The following is a 20,009-nucleotide window of genomic DNA, read 5'->3' as shown; positions in this document are numbered from 1 at the left end:
CTTACAGATTAAACTCCCATCTCCCTGAGATAGAGAACCTGGGGGAAGGGGCGGCTGTGGGCCCAGCTTCAGCAGACATAAAAGTTCCTGCCTGCTGACTCTGAAGAGAGCAGCAGATCTCCCAGCACAGCACTAGAGCTCTGCTAAGAGACAGACTGCCTCCTCAAGTGGATCCCTGACTGCTGTGACTCCAGACTGGGAGACAGCTCCAAGCAGGGGTCGACAGACACCTCATACAGGACACATGTGGCTGGCATCTGGAGGTTGCCCCGCTGGGTGAAAGCTTCCAGGGAAAGAAACAGGCAGCAATCTTTGCTATTCTGCAGCCCCCACTGGCAATAACCAGGCAAACAGGGTCTGGAGTGGACTTCCAGCAAATGCCAGCAGACCTGCAGCAGAGGGGCCTGACTGTTAGAAAATAGACTAACAAACCGAAAGGGATAGCATCAACATCAACAAAAAGAACATCCACACAGAAACCCCATCCAAAGGTCACCAGCATCAAAGACCAAAGGAAGATAAATCCATGATGATGAGGAAAAAAAAACACAAAAAGCCTGAAAATTCCAAAAACCAGAACACTGCTTCTCCTCCAAAAGATTACAACTCCTCACCAGCAAGGGAACAAAACTGGACAGAGAAAGAGTTTGATGAATTGATGGAAGAAGGCTTCAGAAGGTGGTTAATAACAAACTCCTCCAAACTAAAGGAGCATGTTCTAACCCAATGCAAAAAAAGCTAAGAACCTTGAAAGAGAGAGGAATTGCTAGCTAGAATAACCAGGTTAGAGAAGAACATAAATGATCTGACAGAGCTGAAAAACACAGCATGAGAACTATGTGAAGCATACACAAGTATCAATAGCCAAATCAATTAAGCAGATAAAGGGCATCAGAGATTGAAGATCAACTTAATAAAATAAAGCGTGAAGACAAGATTAGAAAAAAAAAGAATGAAGAAAGCAAACAAAGTCTCCAAGAAATATGTGAAACTATGTGAAAAAGACCAAACCTACGTTTGATTGGTGTACCAGAAAGTGACAGAGAGAATGGAACCAAGTTGAAAAACACTCTTCAGAATATTAAAAGACGAACTCCCCCAACCTAGCAAGACAGGCCAACATTCAAATTCAGGAAATACAGAGACAACCACAAAGATACTCCTCAAAAAGAGCAACCCCAAGACACATAATCGTCAGATTCACCAAGGTTGAAATGAAGAAAAAAATGTTAAGGGCAGCCAGAGAGAAAGGACAGGTTATCCACAAAAAGAAGCCCATCACACAAACTGCAGAACTCTGCAGAAACCCTGCAAGCCAGAATAGAGTGGGGGCCAATATTCATCATTCTTAAAGAAATTAATTTTCAACCCAGAATTTCACATCCAGCTAAACAAAGCTTCATGAGCAAAGGAGAAATAAAATTCTTTACAGAGAAGCAAATACTGAGAGATTTTGTCACCACCAGGCCTGCCTTACAAAAGCTCCTGAAGAAAGCACTAAACATGGAAAGGAAAAAACTGTACCAGCCACTGCAAAAAAAAAAATACGAAATTGTAAAGACCATCAATACTATGAAGAAACTGCATCAACTAGGGAGCAAAATAACCAGCTAGCATCATAATGACAGGATCAAATTCACACATAACAATATTAACCTTAAATGTAAACAGGCTGAATGTCCCAATTAAAAGACACAGACTGGCAAATTGGATAAAGAGTCAACAGCCATCAGTGTGCTGTATTCAGGAGACCCATCTCACTTGCAAAGACACATATAGGCTCAAAATAAAGGGATGAAGGAATATTTACCTAGCAAATGGAAAGCAAAAACAAGCAGGGGTTGCAATCCTACTTTCTAATAAAACAGATTTTAAACCAACAAAGATTTAAAAAAGGCAAAGAAGGGCATTACATAATGATAAAGTGATAAATGCAACAACTAAAGCTAACCATCCTAAATATATATGCACCCAATATAGGAGCACCCAGATTCATAAAGCAAGTTCTTAGAGACCTACAAAGAGACTTAGACTCCCACAAAATAATAGTGGGAGACTTTAACACCCCACTGTCAATATTAGACAGATCAAAAACACAGAAAATTAACAGGGATGTTCAGGACTTGAACTCAGCTCTAGACCAAGTGAACCTAACAGACATCTACAGAACTCTCCACCCCAAATAAACAAAATATACATTATTCTCAACACCACAGGACACTTATTCTAAAAATGACCACATAATTGAAAGTAAAACACTCCTCAACAAACGAAAAAGAATGAAAATCAAAACAAAGAGTCTCTCAGAACACAGTGCAATCAAATTAGAAGTCAGGATTAAGAAGCTCACTCAAAACTGCAAAATTACATGGAAACTGAGCAACCTGCTCATGAGTGACTACTGGGAAAATAACAAAATTAAAGCAGAAGTAAAGAAGTTCTTTGAAACCAATGAGAACAAAGACACAATGTACCAGAATATCTGGGACACAGCTAAAGCAGTGTTTAGAGGGAAATTTATAGCACTAAATGCCCAAAGGAGAAAGCAGGAAAGATCTAAAATTGACACCCTAACATCACAATTAGAAGAACTAGAGAAGCAACAGCAAACAAATTCAAAAGCTAGCAGAAGACAAGAAATAACTAAGATCAGTGCAGAACTGAAGGAGAGAGAGAAATGAAAACTCGTCGAAAAATCAACGAATCCAGGAGCTGTTTTTTTTTGTAAAGATCTACAAAATATATAGACTGCTAGCCAGACTAATAAAGAAGGAAAGAGAGAAGAATCAAGTAGATGCAATAAAAATGAAGGGAATACCACCACTGATCCCATAAAAATACAATCTACCATCAGAGAATACTATAAATATCTCTATGCAAATAAACAAGAAAATCTAGAAGAAATGGATAAATTCCTGGACACGTACACCCTCCCAAGACTAAACCAAAAAGAAGTCGCATCCCTGAATAGACCAATAACAATTGCTGAAATTGAGGCAGTAATTAATAGCCTACCAACCAAAAAAAAAAAAAAAACCCAGGACAAGATGAATTTACAGTCAAATTCTACCAGAGGTACAAAGAGGAGTTGATACCATTTCTTCTGTAACTCTTCCAAACAATAGAAACAGAGGGAATCCGCCCTAACTCATTTTATGAGTCCAGCATCATCCTGATACCAAAACCTGGCAGAAAGACAACAAAACAAGAAAATTTCAGGCAAATATTCCTCATTAATATCAATGCAAAAATCCTCAATAAAATACTGGCAAACTGAATCCAGTAGTGAATCAAAAAGCTTATCCACCACAATCAAGTCACCTTCATCCCTGGGATGCAAGGCTTGTCCAATATACACAAATCAATACATGTAATCCATCACATAAACAGAACCAATGACAAAAACCACATGATTATCTGAATCGATGCAGAAAAGGCCTTTGATAAAATTCAACACCCTTTCATGTTAAAAGCTCTCAATAAACTATATATTGATTAAACATATCTCAAAATAATAAGAGCTATTTATGACAAACCTACAGCCAATATCATACTGAAGAGGGAAAAGCTGGAAGCATTTATTTGAAAACTGGCACAAGACAAAGATGCCCTCTCTCACCACTCCTGTGTAAAATAGTATCAGAATTTCTGGCCAGGGCAATCGGGCAAGAGAAAGAAATACAAGGTATTCAAATAGGAAGAGAGGATGTCAAATTGTCTCTGTTTGCAGATGACATGATTGTATATTTAGAAGAGCCCATAGTCTCAACCCAAAATCTCCATAAGCTTATAAGCAACTTCAGCAAAGTCTCAGGATACAAAATCAATGTGCAAAAATTACAAACATTCCTATACACCAATAACAGACAAACAGAGAGCCAAATCATGAGTGAACTCCCATTCACAATACCTACAAATACAACTTACAAGGGATGTGAATGACCTCTTCAAGGAGAACTACAAATCACTGCTCAAGGAAATAAGAGAGGACACAAACAAGTGGAAAAACATCCCATGCTCATGGATAGAAAGAATCAATATCATGAAAATGGCCATACTGCCCAAAGTAATTTATAAATTCAATGCTATCCCCATCAAGCTACCATTGACTTTATTCACAGAGTTAGAAAATATTTTAAATTTTATATGGGAACAAAAAAGAGCCTGTACAGTCAAGACAATCCTAACCAAAATGAACAAAGCTGGAGGCATCACACTACCTGACTTCAAACTATACTGCAAGGCTACAGTAACCAAAACAGCATGGTACCAAAACAGACATATAGATAAATGGAACAGAACAGAGGTCTCAGAAATAACGCCACACATATACAACCATCTGATCTTCGACAAACCTGACACAAGCAATGGGGAAAGGATTCCCTATTAAATAAATAGTGCTGTGAAAACTGGCTAGCCATATGCAGAAAACAGAAACTGGACTCCTTACTTACACCTTATACAAAAATTAACTCAAGATGGATTAAAGACTTAAATGTAAGACCTAAAACCATAAAAACCTTAGAAGAAAACCTAGGCAATACCATTCAGGACTTAGGCATGTGCAAGGACTTTATGACTAAAACACCAAAAGCAATGGCAACAAAAGCCAAAATTGACAAATGGAATCTAATTAAACTAAAGAGCTTCAGCATAGCAAAGAAACTATCATCAGAGAGAACAGGCAACCTACAGAATAGGAGAAAATTTTTGCAATCTCTCCATCTGACAAAGGGCTGATATCCAGAATCTACAAGGAACTTAAACAGCTTTAGAAGAAAAAAACAAACCTCACCAAAAAGTGGGTGAAGCATATAAACAGACACTTCTCACTAGAAGACATTTATGCAGCCAACAAACATGAAATAAAAAGCTCGTCATTACTGGTCATTACAGAAATGCAAATCAAAACCACAATGAGATACCATCTCATGTTAGTTAGAATGGCGATCATTAACAAGTCAGGGAACAACAGATGCTGGAGAGGGTGTGGAGAAATAGGAACGCTTTTACACTGTTGGTTGGAGTATCAATTAGTTCAACCATTGTGGAAGACAGTGTGGTGATTCCTCGAGGACCTAGAACCAGAAATACCATTTGACCCAGCAATCCCATTACTGGGTATATACCCAAAGGATTATAGATTATTCTACTATAAAGACACACACACACATATGTTTATTGCAGCACTGTTCACAGTAGCAAAGATTTGGAACCAAGGCAAATACCCATCAATAATAGACTGGATAAAGAAAATGTGGCACATATACACCATGAAATACTATGCAGCCAGAAAACAAGGATGAGTTCATGTCCTTTGCAGGAAGATGGATGTAGCTGGAAACCATCATTCTCAGCAAACTAACACAAGAACAGAAAACCAAACACTGCATGTTGTCACTCATAACTGGGAGTTGAACAATGAGAACACATGAACACAGGGAGGGGAACATCACCTGCTGGGGCCTGTCATAGGGTGGGGTGCTAGGGGAGGGATAGCATTAGAAGAAATACCTAATTTAGATGACAGGTTGTTAGGTGCAGCAAACCACCATGGCATGTGTATACCTATGTAACAAACCTGCACATTCCACAGAACTTAAAATATACATGTATCCCAGAACTTAAAATATAATTTTAAAAAAGAAAGAATAAAATCTAGTGTTTGGTATCACAATAAGGTGACTATAGTTATCAACAATGTATTCTATATTTCAAAATAACTAGAAGAGTCGATTTGGAATATTACTAACACAAAGTAATAATAAATGTTTTAGGCAATGGATATCCCAATTACTAGATTTTATTATTATGCATTGTATACTTGTATCGAAATATTACATGTACCCCATAAATATGTACAACTAGTATGTATCTGTTAAGATAAAGAAAATTTTAAAAGAGTAATACTCCCATAAGAATAGTTGCAGATGAAAAATAATTTAATTTATTCATTAAAAATAATAATGTTGTGGGAGCTTTCGATTCTAGGTGTAGCACCCTGGTGGAACAAAAAACTCCAAGAGTAAATATGTTGAAGAGGGTAAGAGAAGTAGTTTCCCATTAACCATATCACCTCTACCCTAAGGTAACAGAGCTTGGTGCCAAAAGAGGCCCAAGGAAAAGGAAATTTCTCCCACAAATTAAAGTTGGGCACACAGCTTCCCCGGCCATGCAGAATACTGCCCAGGAGATGACCTTCTCTCTTGCCCCACTCAAAACAGAGTACATCTGCAAAGCTGAATTCTCTGCAGTTAACTAGGAGCAGTGAAAAGGAGAGGAAACACATAAGAGCCAGCATGCAATACACAATAATCAGTCATGAATACTACTTACCAGTACATGGAATCCACCAAGAAAATTGTCCATAAGCCCTGCAGGGTGACTTACCTGAGGACCCCACACGCAGCCAACATGTGCCCCAAGCTTTCTTCCTCCCCAATGGAAAGCACCCCACACATCTCTGTGCATGACTCACATGAGAACAATAAATAGCATATGGATCTCATAATCAGGTCAGAATCTTAACAGTCAGCTTGAATCTTCTGGATTGAGAGAGGGCATACAAACTTGAACAACTCAGGACACACTGCTTTAGGGAAAATAAATGGGATGGTCAGAGTACCAGGTCTCGCTTTGCAGCATAGAGAGAAGGTAAACAATACTCAGTCTTTCCCCCTAAGAATAATTAAGAAGAGTGAAGAAGGCACATCCATGGAAAAGGTCTGAACGCCTCCCAGAATATCTGGCTGGGCTCACTGGTAAAGATCTTTCTTCCCCAAAGCCTGTTATAAACAGTAGAGAAGATAACTGCTTTTTCAACTGTGAAGACAACAATCCAAGCCTCCAAGGAACATAAAGGATCAAGGAAATATGAAAGAATTGAAGGACCAAAATAAAGCCCCAGTGACTGACCCCAAAGAAATATAGAACTACAAATTGCCTGACAAAGAATTCAAAATAATCACTTTAAAGAAACTTAGCGAGCTACAAGAAAACTCAGAGAGACAACTAAATGAATTCAGGAAAATGATACACAAACAAAATGAGAAGTACAACAAAGAGATACAAACAATTAAATAAAAGAGAAAGGAAAAGAAATTCTAGAGGTGCAGAATACAATGTCTGAAGTGAAAAACGCAATAACAGACTCAATCAAACAGAATAATCATCAAACATGAACACAGGTCATTTGAAGTTATCTAGTCAGAAGGAAAAAAACAAAAAAGAATTATTAAAAAGAGTAAAGAAAGCACATGGGACATATTGAAAACCATCAAGCAAACCAGTATACACATTATGTAAGTAATGTAAGTAAACGTAGAAAGCTTATTTAAAGAAATAATGGCAAAAACTTTCTCAAATATGCAAGGGGAAACAAACTTCCAGATCAAGAAAGCACAAACAACCCCAAATGGTTTGAGCCTAAAACAGTGCTCTCACTGAGACACACTATAATCGAATAATCAAAAGTCGAAGACAGAGAGTAATTTGAAAAGAGCAAGAGAAAAGCAACTTGACACATACAAGGGAACCTCCATGAGATTTTTAAAATAATGAATAACTGAGGTTTTATTTTATTTTATTTATTTTTAACTTTTAAGTTCAGGAGTACATGTGCAGATTTGTTATATGAGTAAATTTGTGTCATGGAGGTTTGTTATATAAATAATTCCATCACCCAGGTATTAAGCTTAGTACTCATTAGTTATTTTTCCTGATCCTCTCCCTCCTCCCAAGCTCCACCCTCTGATAAGCCCCAATTTGTGTTGTTCCCCTCTATATGTCCATGTGGTCTCATCATTTAGCTCCCACTTAAAAGTGAGAACATGTGTTATTTGGTTTTCTGTTCCTGCATTAGTTTTCAAAGGAAAATGACTTCCAGCTCCATCCAGGTTCCTGCAAAGGATATGATCATGTTCTTTTTTATCACTGCATAGTATTCCATGATATATATGTATCGCATTTTGTTTATCCAGTCTATCATTGATGGGAACTTAAGTTGATAACATGTCTTTGCTACTGTGAATAGTGCTGCAATGAACATACACATGCATGTGTCTTTATAATAGAATGATATATATTCCTTTGGATATATACCCAATAATGAGACTGCTGGGTCCAATGGCATTTCTGTGTTTAGATCTTTGAGGAATCACCACGCTGTCTTCACAATGGTTTAACTAATTTACTTTTAGTGAAATTGTCAACAGAAACATTGCAGACAAGAAGAGAAGGATATCATATATTCAAATACTGAAAAACAAACAAACAAAAAACGGCCAGCCAAGAAATCTATACCCAGCAAAACTGCTATTCAGAAATGAGGAGAAATACTTTTCCAAAAATACAAAGGCTGAGGGAATTTAAAACCACTATAACTTCTTTACAAGAAATGCTAAAGGAAGTACTTCAAATTGAAATAAAAGGGCACTAATTAGTAACATAAAAATGTAAGTATAAAATTCATTGGTATCAATAAATATATAGTCAAATTTATAATATTCAAATGCTGTAATTTTGGTAGATAAACGATTTGAACTCTAATATAAAAATTAAGATACCAAATTATTATAAGTAAGTTTATCTGCAATAATTTCTTTTTTTTAATTTTATTATTATTATACTTTAAGTTTTAGGGTACATATACACAACGTGCAGGTTTGTTACATATGTATACATGTGCCATGTTGGTGTGCTGCACCCATTAACTCGTCATTTATCATTAGGTATATCTCCTAATGCTATCCCTCCCCCCTCCCCCCACCCCACAACAGTCCCCGGTGTGTGATGTTTCCCTTCCTGTGTCTATGTGTTCTCATTTCTTAATGGACATAGAGTATACAAATATATAAATTGTGACATCAATAACACAAAATGTGAGGGTAGGAAAAATAAAAGTATATAGTCTCTGTATGTGATTATAAACTTAAAACAGACTGTTATAAGATGTTTTATATAAGCCTCAAGATAATCACAAAGAAAAAAACCTTTAGTAGTTACACACACAAAAAAAGATAAAAGAATCAAAGCATCCCAATACAAAAACACATCAAATCACAAAAGAATAAAAAAAGGGAGAAAAAACTAAAACATTAGAAAACAATGAATAAAATGGTAGTATTAAGCCCATACCCATCAATAACTACCTTAAATATAAGAAGAATAAATTAGTCAACCAAAATATATAGTGGCTGCACAGGAACAAAAACAAACTCATAAACAAGATCCAACTATAACATGCTGCCTACAAGAGATTCACTTTAGCTTTACAGGAAAATAGGATGAAAGTAAAGAGATACAAAAATATATTCCATGCAAATTGCAGCATCAAAAAGTAACAGAGGTGGCTATACTTAGGCAAAATATAGTTGAAGTAAAAAATAAGGCCCACAAGAGACAAAGGAGGTTATTATATAATGATAAAACAGTCTATTATTCAAGATGATATTACAATTTGCTTTATATAGTTATATGGTCCAATGTTGATGAGATATATATAGCTACATAAAGCAAATTATAATAGATCTGAAGACAGTAACAAAATAATTGTACAGTACTTCAACACTCCACTTTCAACAATGTATAGATCATCTGGAGAGAATATCAACAAGGAAATACTGGACTTAAACTACACTTGAGAACAAATTGACCCAACTGGAATATAAAGAATATTCCATCTAGCAGCAGCAGAACACACATTCTTCTCAAGTGCTCATGGAACATTCTCCAAGACAGACAATTTGTTAGGCCACAATACATGTCTTACCAAATTTAAAAACATCGAAATCATATGAAGTATCATTTCAGCCACAATGTTATGAAACTAAAAATCAATTTAGAAAATTAGAAAACTCCCCATTATGTAGAAATAAACAAATATCCTTCTGAAAAAAAATGGGTCAACTAATAAAAGGAAATTAAAAAAAAACTTGGACAAATGAAAACAAAAACACAACACACCAAATATTATGAGTTGTAGCAAAAGCTGTTCTAAGGGAGCACTTATGGCAATAAACACCTACATTAGGATACAAGAAAGAATACACATAAAACACCTAACATCACACTTCAGGAAACTAGAAAAGAGGACAAAATAAGCCCAAAGTAAACATAAGGAAGAAAATAATAAATATCAGAGTAGAAATAATGTAATACTGAAAAAAACTAAGATTTTTTTTAAAAAACTGAAGAACAACATTGACAAAACATTAGCTGGACTACCTAAGAAAACATAGAAAAGACTCAAATAAATAAAATAAAAAATAAACAAGTAGTCATAACAAGTGGAAACATAGAAGAAAAAATTGTAAGAGACTAATATAAACAATTATATGTCAACAGATTGGATAACCTATAAGAAATAAGTAAATTCCTAGAAACATAGAACCTACACCACAAAAACTACAAAGGCTGAGTCATTAATAAACTGAAAGTCTGAACACACCAATAATGAATAAAAAGATTAAATAAGTAATCAACTCTCCCAAAAAAAAGATAAGCCCAGAACCTGATGGTTTCACTAGTGAATTTTACCAATGATTTAAAGAAAAATTAATGACGATCTTCAAACTCTTCAGAAAAATCAAAGAGGAGGAAAACAATTACAGACCTATTCTACAAGCCCAGCATTACCCTGATATCAAGGCCAGATAAAAAATAAAATTACAGGTAAATATCTGAGATGAACATAAGTACAAAAATCTTCAACATAATACCAGAAAACCTAATTCAACCATGTTAAAAGGATAATACAAAACAATTAATTGAGATTCATCCCTGGGATGCATAGATGTTTTAATACAACAGTGTGCTGCATATGATGTTTTGGTCAATAATGAACCATATTTATGATGGTGGTCGCATAATATTATAATACCAGTATTATTTATATGTTTATATATGTTTGGATAAACACATACTTACCATTGTATTAAAATTGCCTACAATTTTCAGTACAGTAACATGCTGTATATGTTAGTATCCTAGGAACTAGAGACTATACTATATAACCAAAGTTTGTAGTAGGCTATACCATCTATGCTTCTGTAAGTACACTCTATATTGTTCACACAGTAACAAAATCGTCTAACAATGCATTTCTACAAATGTATCCCCATAGTTAAGGGACACAAGTCTGTATATGAAAATCAATAAACATGACACACCACATTACCAGAATGAAGGATAAAAATCATAGTATCATTTCATTACATGTAAAGAAAAATACACTTGACAAGATTCAACATTATTTTTGTGATAAAAGCTCTCAACAAATTAAGTACAGAAGAAATGTATCTCAACACAATCAAGGTCATATATCACAAGCCCACAGCTAACATCAGACTCAATGGTGAAAAGCTGAGAGCTTTTCCTCATAAGGAATAAGATAAAGGTGTTCACTTTGGCTATTTCTATTCAACATGTCACTGGAAGTCTTAGCCAGAGCAATGAGGCAAATAAATAAATAAATAAATAAATAAATAGCATGCAAATTGGAAAGGAAAATGCAAAATTGTGTTTGCAGATGACATGTTCTCATACGTAAAAATCCTAATATTTCACATGAAATGTTAGAAATAAATCAGGAAATAATCTAATTTACAATAGAATTAAAATGATTAAAATACTAAGACATAAGTTCAACCAAGAGGAGAAAGTCTGTACACTAATAACTATATAACATTGATGAAAAAATTAAAATAGGCAGAAAAGAATGGAAAGATATTCCATGTTCACAGATTGGAAAATTAATATTGTTACTATCTTCATATGAACCAACTAGATCTACAGACTCAATGCATTTGCTATCAAAATTCAAATGAAATTTTCTTACATAAATAGAAAAGATAATCCTAAAATTTGTATGGAACTACAAAAAGCCATGAATAGCCTAAGCAATCTTTATCAAAATAATAATAATAATAATAATGTGGAAGCATCACACTTCCTAACTTAAAATTATATTACAAAGCTATAGTAATCAAAACAGTATGGTATTGGCATCAAAACAGACACATTGCCTGAATAGAATTGAAAGCAAATAAAACTAAATCCATGCGTATAAAGTCAAGAAACTTTTGACAAAAGTAACAAGAATACATAGTGAAGAAAGAACAATCTCTTCAATAAGTTATTTTATGAAATCTGGATATCCATTTGCAAAAGAATGAAATTAATCCCTTATCTTAAACCATACACAAAAATCATCTCAAAATGGATTGAAGATTTAAACATAAGACTTGCCAGTTCTCAGACAAGGAAATTAGCATCTTTCTGATTCGAGTTTGGAGCAGCTTCTCCAATGCGAGCCCCTTCCAGGCTTCCCATTAGATGACTGACTAGAGATGCCAAATGCCAGTTCTCCTCATAAAAGAGATCAAAGTTATGGGTGAGCAGTCACCCCGAGTGGAAAGCTGAGGGAAGAGTGCCAAAAACTCTCAGAGAGCTACAGAATAAGCTAGGGTACAGAAAAGAAAGGCAGCAAAAATCTGGCAGAGATTGGCCCCCAAAAAGCTTGGAGTTCCATGGACAGGTTAGGTAGGGTACTACTTTGCTCCCCTCACCCCTGTGACAGAATACTGACCAACAAATTGTTGGAAAGTTCCTCTGCCCTCATGAGCCTGAGTAACACTCTCAATGGTTATTTGGGAACTTCCTGGGGGCAGAACACTGGTTGGTGAGCTCCTGCAGTTGTACTCACATGATTCCTTAACCCAAATTCAGGTGGAAGGTGCCATAAAGGTTTTGCACTCAGTATAAGCCACCATCCTGCCCATGGAATCTCAGCTCTTATTTCACTGCATCAACAGATACCCTGCAAACATACCCCAGAATCTGCTCTGACTTCAACAAATAAGAGGATCACTAGATCCTTAGGGAACTGCAGGATCCCTAGAGATCTAGACTTTGGCATGAGCCACCATTATGGGAATGGGGAGCAGAGCCCTCCAAAGCACCCCTTGGGACAAAGGAAACACAGGTACAATGCTGATCTCCAATGCAGGAGAGAGTATGGTTCTGTCTCAGTGGATGGGCAGCACTAGTGACTGGCAACAAATGTAGAGAGATCACCTCCTGCCACCCCATCTATTGCCACAGATGCAGCCAAGGCTTTTCCCACTGGGGGCTGGTGCAAGTGCACTTTGTGGTAGCTCTTCTAGCACTTTTAATAGTGGCTCCATCCACACTGAATGTGTGCCCACCGCCTGGGCTCAAACAATGACTGGGGTTCATCTTCCTCTCTCTATACAGAGTGGTAGCATCCCTGCCACAGAGTGCAGACCAGCCACAGAACTGTATGTTTTGGGCTGCAGGAAGACGTCTGCCCAAAGGCAATTTTGGCAGTAACTGGCAGATGGGCATTTCCTGCAAACCTCAGTCACATTGTGGACTAGAGATAAAAGACAGCATATATCTGAACTGAAGGTTATGATCCCTGTGTCAGGGGCATTATAGGAAAGCAGATTATGTACCTTCCTGTCCAGGACAAGTTGCTGGTGCAGCCCCCTCCCCTAAGATCTCAGCATATCAAACCAAACACTCCCTCTACCGTCCCCATCAGGGTGGGTGTTTCCATAATTCATTAGAGTACCCCAGGGTAAGCTGGCTCTTACGCATCCCCTACTCTACTGTAGAGCAAACTTCCCACCAAATAAAAACCTGCTGACACAGCATAGTGCTAACGTGCAAGATAAGCTTTCTGAGAGCTCTCCACTCCCAGCTCACAGAAGATAGTGTGCCAGATCATATGGCCAATGCATCATTACGATAAGCAGCATTTGAGAAAGCCATGACACAAAAGTTATATATAGCCAAAGAACTCATACAGAGCCTTTGGCACATTGAAAGCACCCAGATATGGAGGCAAAAGGTCATACATGACATCCATTACAGTCAAACCACTGAGGAATTTTTATCTATACAATGGCATTTTCAAAACTAAGAAGTGACAGCTGCTTCAAATGAGAAGGAACCAGTGCAAGAACTCTGGCAGTACAATAAGGGAGATTGTTTTGACACCCCCAAAAGACATCAATATCTCCATAGCAATGGATCCTAACCAAAATGAACACTTTGAAATTACAGATAAAGAATTGAAAATATAGATTGTAAGGTAGCTCAATTAGATTCAAGAGAAAGTTGAAAGCCAAAATAAATTTTAAAAATTCAGGATATGAAAGATGAGATAAATATATTGAAAAACCAGAACTTCTGAATATTAAAAAGTCACTAAATGAATTACAAAATACAGTTGAAAACTTTAATGACATACTAGATGAAGCAGAAGAAAGAATTTCAGAGCTTAAAGACTGTTCTTTTAAATTAACACAGTCAGAGAAAAATTTTTAAAAAAAATTAAAAAATGGGGCAACCCCCCTTGGGCCCTCTCCCATTTTATGGGAGCTCTGATATATGGCTGGAGCTGAGCTTTCACTCACCATCCATCACTGCTGTTTGCTGCCATCGCAGACCTGCCACTGACTTCCACCACTCTGGATCTGGCAGGGTGTCTGCCACACTACTGATCCAGCGAGGTGCCCATTGCCGCTCCCAATCGGGCTAAAGACTCACCATTGTTCCTGCATGGCTAAGTGCCTGGGTTCGTCCTTATCAAGCTGACCACTAGTTGCTGGGTTCCATGGTTCTCTTCCATGACCCACAGCTTCTATTAGAGCTATAACACTCACTGCATGGTGCAACATTCCATTCCTTGGAATCTGTGAGGCCAAGAACCCCAGGTCAGAGAACACGAGGCTTGCCACCATCTTTGAAGTGGCCCGCCACCATCTTGGGAGCTCTGGGAGCAAGGATCCCCCGGTAACATTTGGTGACCATGAAGGGACCTCCAAAGTGGTGAGTAATATTGGACTACTTTTGCTTGCTATTCTGTCCTATCCTTCCTTAGAATTGGAGGAAAATACCAGGCACCTGTCAGCCAGTTAAAAACGATTAGCATGGCCACTGGACTTAAGACTCAGGTGGGAAGCTGTCTGGGAAAGGGCTTTCTAACAACCCCCAACCCTTCTGTGTTGGGAGTGTTGGTCTGCCTGGAACCAGCTTCTGCTTTCAATTTTTCTGGGGAAGCTGAGGGCCGACTAGAGGCAGAAAGCTGTCATCCTGAACTCCCGGTATTAGCCGGTTGAGATCATGGTGCAGCCAGAAGTCTCTACTCAACAGTCACCCATGCGTGTGCCCCTACCTTTCCTTCTGACCCATACCTCCTGGGTCTGGACCACGACTTTCCTGAAAGAGTAGCCCCAAAATTCTCATTACCTCTGAATCTACTTCCTCCTATCCCTGCCTCCTAGATACTAATGCTTCAGACCTTCACTTCCTCTCCCAAGTATTACAGCAGGTTGTATCTCCAAAGGGATCTAAGGAAGATCTATGCTGCATCCTTAGGCCCCTAGGCTATGAACCCAGGGAGTCTTGTCGCTGGTGTCCCTCCCAATTTAGGCATACAACTCTTGACATGAGCAGTTATGTGGGACCCATTCCCTACCACCCTTGTCAGGGCCTTAGAACTGATAACCCAGTACTTTAACAACTGGAACTGGGTCTACAACAACATAATAGATCAGGATGAAAGCAAATTGAGTAAATAAAAGGGAGGCACATATTCATATAGTGGCAAATGGGGGCAATGAGCGAATGTCCTTCCACTGTTTCCAAAATCCATCTACAAAGACAGAAAGGAGAAAGAAAGAGAGAAAGAGAAAGATAGAAGTAGTAAAGAAAAAACAGTGTACCCTGTTTCTTTAAAAGCCAGGGTAAATTTAAAACCTATAATTGATAACTGAAAGTTTTCTCCATGACCCTATAACACTCCAATACCACTTTGTTGTCAGTGTAAACAAGGACGTAGCCTGAAAGCACTGAGGCCACTGATAACCAGTAACCTTCCTATAAAAAATTTTTAACCCAGGAACCTGTGGATGGCCCAAATGCATTCATTCTGTAGCAGCAACTGCTTTGCTAACAGAAGAAAGTAGAAAATTAGCCTTTAGAGGAAACCTCATTGTGAGCACACATCACCAGTTCAGAACTATCCTAAGTCAAAAAAGCAAAAAGGTAGCTTACTAACTCAAAAATCTTAAAGTATGGGGCTATTCTGTTAGAGAAAGATAATTTAACATTAACCACAGAAAATTCCGTTAACCCAGCAGATTTCCTAACAGGGGATTTAAATCTTAATTACCATACAAATGTCCGAACAGACCTAGGAGGGACTCCCTTCAGAACAGGACAATAGATGGTTCCTCCCAGGTGATTGAGAAAAAAACACAATGGGTATTCAATAATTGAGGGAAACTCTTGTAGAAGCAGAGTTAAGAAAATTGCCTATTGGTCTGCTCAAACGTGCGAGTTGTTTGCACTCAGCCAAGCCTTAAAATACTTACAGAATCAAAAAATCTATCTCAATCCTGACTCAAAAGGTTACCCACACCCTCTCTGAAATGAATTTGCATAAGAACGGTTGTTTGTAGGAATGCATCTTGATGGGGCAAATGGGTTATTATGAAATACTCAGGAACCCAGCCCAGCTCTAGAACTCGCCCCTGAGTGCAAAGGCAATGTCAGGCTTGCTGGTAAAGGACCACTAGAATCCAGCAGCCCAGACCCCTTTCTTTGTGGTCAAGAAAGGCAGGAAAACAGGTGCAGGACTGCTACATCGGTGAGCGTAACTAATCCAATAAGCAGAGGTCTATGGGTGACCTGAAAAGGAATAAGCATTAGGACCACAGAGGATGCTGTAAGACTAATGCCCATTGGAAAATTACTAGGGGTGCTGGCGTCCCTATGTTTGTTTGTTTGTTTTTTTCAGATGGGAAACTTCCCCCCAAGGCAAAAATGCCCCTAAGATGTATTCTGGAGAATTCGGCCCAGTCAGAGTGTATGTGCCTTTTTCCTCTCAGACTTGAAGCAAATTATAATAGACCTAGGTAAATTCTCAGATAACCCTGATGGCTATACTGATGTTTTACAAGGGTTAGGACAATCCTTTGATCTGACATGGAGACATATAATGTTACTGCTAGATCAGACACTAACCCCATATGAGAGAAGTGCCACCATAACTGCAGCCCGAGAGTTTGTCAATCTCTGGTATCTCAGTCAGGTCAATGATAGGATGACAACAGAGGAAAGAGAACAGTTCCCCACAGAACAATTCTGCCACCAGGCAGTTCCCAGTGTAGACCCTCAGAGGGATGCAGAGTCAGAACATGGAGATTGGTGCCACAGACATTTGCTAACTTGCGTGTTAGAAGGACTAAGGAAAACTAGGAAGAAGCCTATAAATTATTCAATGATGTCTACTATAACACAGGAAAGGAAGAAAATCCTACTTCCTTTCTGGAGAGACAAAGGGAGGCATTGAGGAAGCATACCTCTCTGTCACCTGACTCTATTGAAGGCCAACTAATCTTAAAGGATAAGTTTATCACTCAGACAGCTGCAGACATTAGAAAAAAATCTTCAAAAGTCTGCCTTAGGCCTGGAGCAAAATTTAGAAACCCTACTGGAGTTGGCAACCTCAGTTTTTTATAATAGAGATCAGGAGGAACAGGTGGAACAGGACCAATGAGATAAGAAAAAGGCTACCACTTTAGTCATGGCACTCAGGCAAGTGGAATTTGGAGGCTCTGGAACACGGAAAAGCTGGGCAAATTGAGTGCCTAATAGGGCTTGCTTCCAGTGTGGTCTACAAGGACACTTTAAAAAGATTGTCTGAGTAGAAATAAGCCGCCCCCTCATCCATGCCCCTTATGTCAAGGGAATCACGGGAAGGCCCACTGCCCCAGGGGACGAAGGTCCTCTGAGTCAGAAGCCACTAACCAGATGATCCAGCAGCAGGACTGAGGGTGCCCTGGGCAAGAGCCAGCCAATGCCATCACCCTCACAGAGCCCTGGGTATGCTTGAACATTGAGGGCCAGGAGGTTAACTGTCTCCTGAACATTGGCAGAGCCTTCTCAGTCTTACTCTCCTGTCCTGGACAACTGTCCTCCAGATCTGTCACTATCCGAGGGGTCCTAGGACAGCCAGTCACTAGATACTTCTCCCAGCCACTAAGTTGTGACTGGGGAACTTTACTCTTTTCACATGCTTGTCTAATTATGCCTGAAAGCCCCACTCCCTTGTTAGGGAGAGACATTCTAGCAAAAGCAGGGGCCACTATACACCTGAACATAGGAGAAGGAACACCCATTTGTTGTCCCCTGCTTGAGGAAGGAATTAATCCTGAAGCCTGGGCAACAGAAGGACACTATGGATGAGCAAAGAATGCCTGTCCTGTTCAAATTAAACTAAAGGATTCCACCTCCTTTCCCTACCAAAGGCAGTACTCCCTTAGACCCGAAGCCCAACAAGGATTCCAAAAGATTGTTAAAGACCTAAAAGCCCAAGGCCTAGTAAAACCATGCAGTAGTACCTGCAATACTCCAATTTTAGGAGTACAGAAACCCAACGGACAGTGGAGGTTAGTGCAAGATCTCAGGATTATCAATGAGGCCGTTGTCGCTCTATATCCAGCTATACCTAACCCTTATACTCTGCTTTCCCAAATGCCAGAGGAAGCAGAGTAGTTTACAGTCCTGGACCTTAAGGATGCCTTTTTCTGCATCCCTGTACATCCTGACTCTCAATTCTTGTTTGCCTTTGAAGATCCTTCAAACCCAATGTCTCAACTCACTTGGACTGTTTTACCCCAAGGGTTCAGAGATAGCCCCCATCTATTTGGCCAGGCACTAGCCCAAGACTTGAGCCGGTTCTCATACCTGGAAACTCTTGTCTTTTGGTATGTGGATGATTTACTTTTAGCTGCCCGTTCAGAAACCTTGTGCCATCAAGCCACCCAAGTGGTCTTTTTTAAATTTTTTATTTATTTATTTTTGAGACAGAGTCTCACTCTGTCGCCCAGGCTGGAGTGCAGTGGCATGATCTCGGCTGACTGCAGGCTCTGTCTCCTGGGTTCACACCATTCTTCTGCCTCAGCCTCCCAAGTGGCTGGGACTGCAGGCGCCCGCCACCACACCTGGCTAATTTTTTTGTATTTTTGGTAGAAATGGGGTTTCACCATGTTGGCCAGGATGGTCTCAATCTCCTGACCTTGTGATCTGCCTGCCTCAGCCTCTCAGGGTGCTGGGATTGCAGGCATGAGCCACTGCGCCCAGCCCCACCCAAGTGTTCTTAAATTTCCTTGCCACCTGTGGCTACAAGGTTTCCAAACCAAAGGCTCAGCTCAGCTAACAGCAGGTTAAATTCTTAGGGCTAAAATTATCCAAAGGCACCAGGGTCCTCAGTGAGAAATGCATTCAGCCTACACTGGCTTATCCTCATCCCAAAACCCTAATGAAACTAAGAGGGTTCCTTGGCATAACAGGCTTCTGCCGAACATGGATTCCCAGGTACAGTGAAATAGCCAGGCCATTATACACACTAATTAAGAAAACTCAGAAAGCCAATACCCATTTAGTAAGATGGACACCTGAAGCAGAAGTGGCTTTCCAGGCCCTAAAGAAGGCTCTAACCCAAGCCCCAGTGTTAAGCATGCCAACAGGGCAAGACTTTTCTTTATATGTCACAGAAAAAGCAGGAATAGCTCTAGGAGTCCTTACACAGGTCCGAGGGGCCAGCTTGTAACCTGTGGCATACCTGAGTAAGGAAATTGATGTAGTGGCAAAGGGTTGGCCTCATTATTTATGGGTAGTGGCAGCAGTAGCAGTCTCAGTATCTGAAGCAGTTAAAATGATACAGGGAAGAGATCTTACTGTGTGGACATCTCGTGATGTGAATGGCATACTCATTGCTAAAGAAGACTTGTGGCTGTCAGACAACCGTTTGCTTAAATATCAGGCTCTATTACTTGAAGGACCAGTGCTGCGACTGCACACCTGTGCAACTCTTAATCTAGCCACATTTCTTCCAGAAAATGAAGAAAAAATAGAACATAACTGTCAACAAGTAATTGCTCAAACCTACGCCACTCGAGGGGACCTTCTAGAGG

The 20,009-nt window shown here is 39.0% G+C and overlaps 1 protein-coding gene across 1 annotated transcript in view; it reads right to left on the bottom strand.

Moving 5' to 3' along the window:
- Nucleotides 1-20,009, bottom strand: part of FAAH2 (fatty acid amide hydrolase 2) — a 210,219-nt gene that overhangs the window by 77,061 nt on the left and 113,149 nt on the right. The window lies entirely within an intron of this gene.

This window comes from Pan paniscus, chromosome X (genome assembly GCF_029289425.2).
Source record: "Pan paniscus chromosome X, NHGRI_mPanPan1-v2.0_pri, whole genome shotgun sequence".
Taxonomy (NCBI): domain Eukaryota; kingdom Metazoa; phylum Chordata; class Mammalia; order Primates; family Hominidae; genus Pan; species Pan paniscus.
Note: the sequence above shows the minus strand (reverse complement) of the source record. Positions and strands in the feature narration are given on the sequence as shown.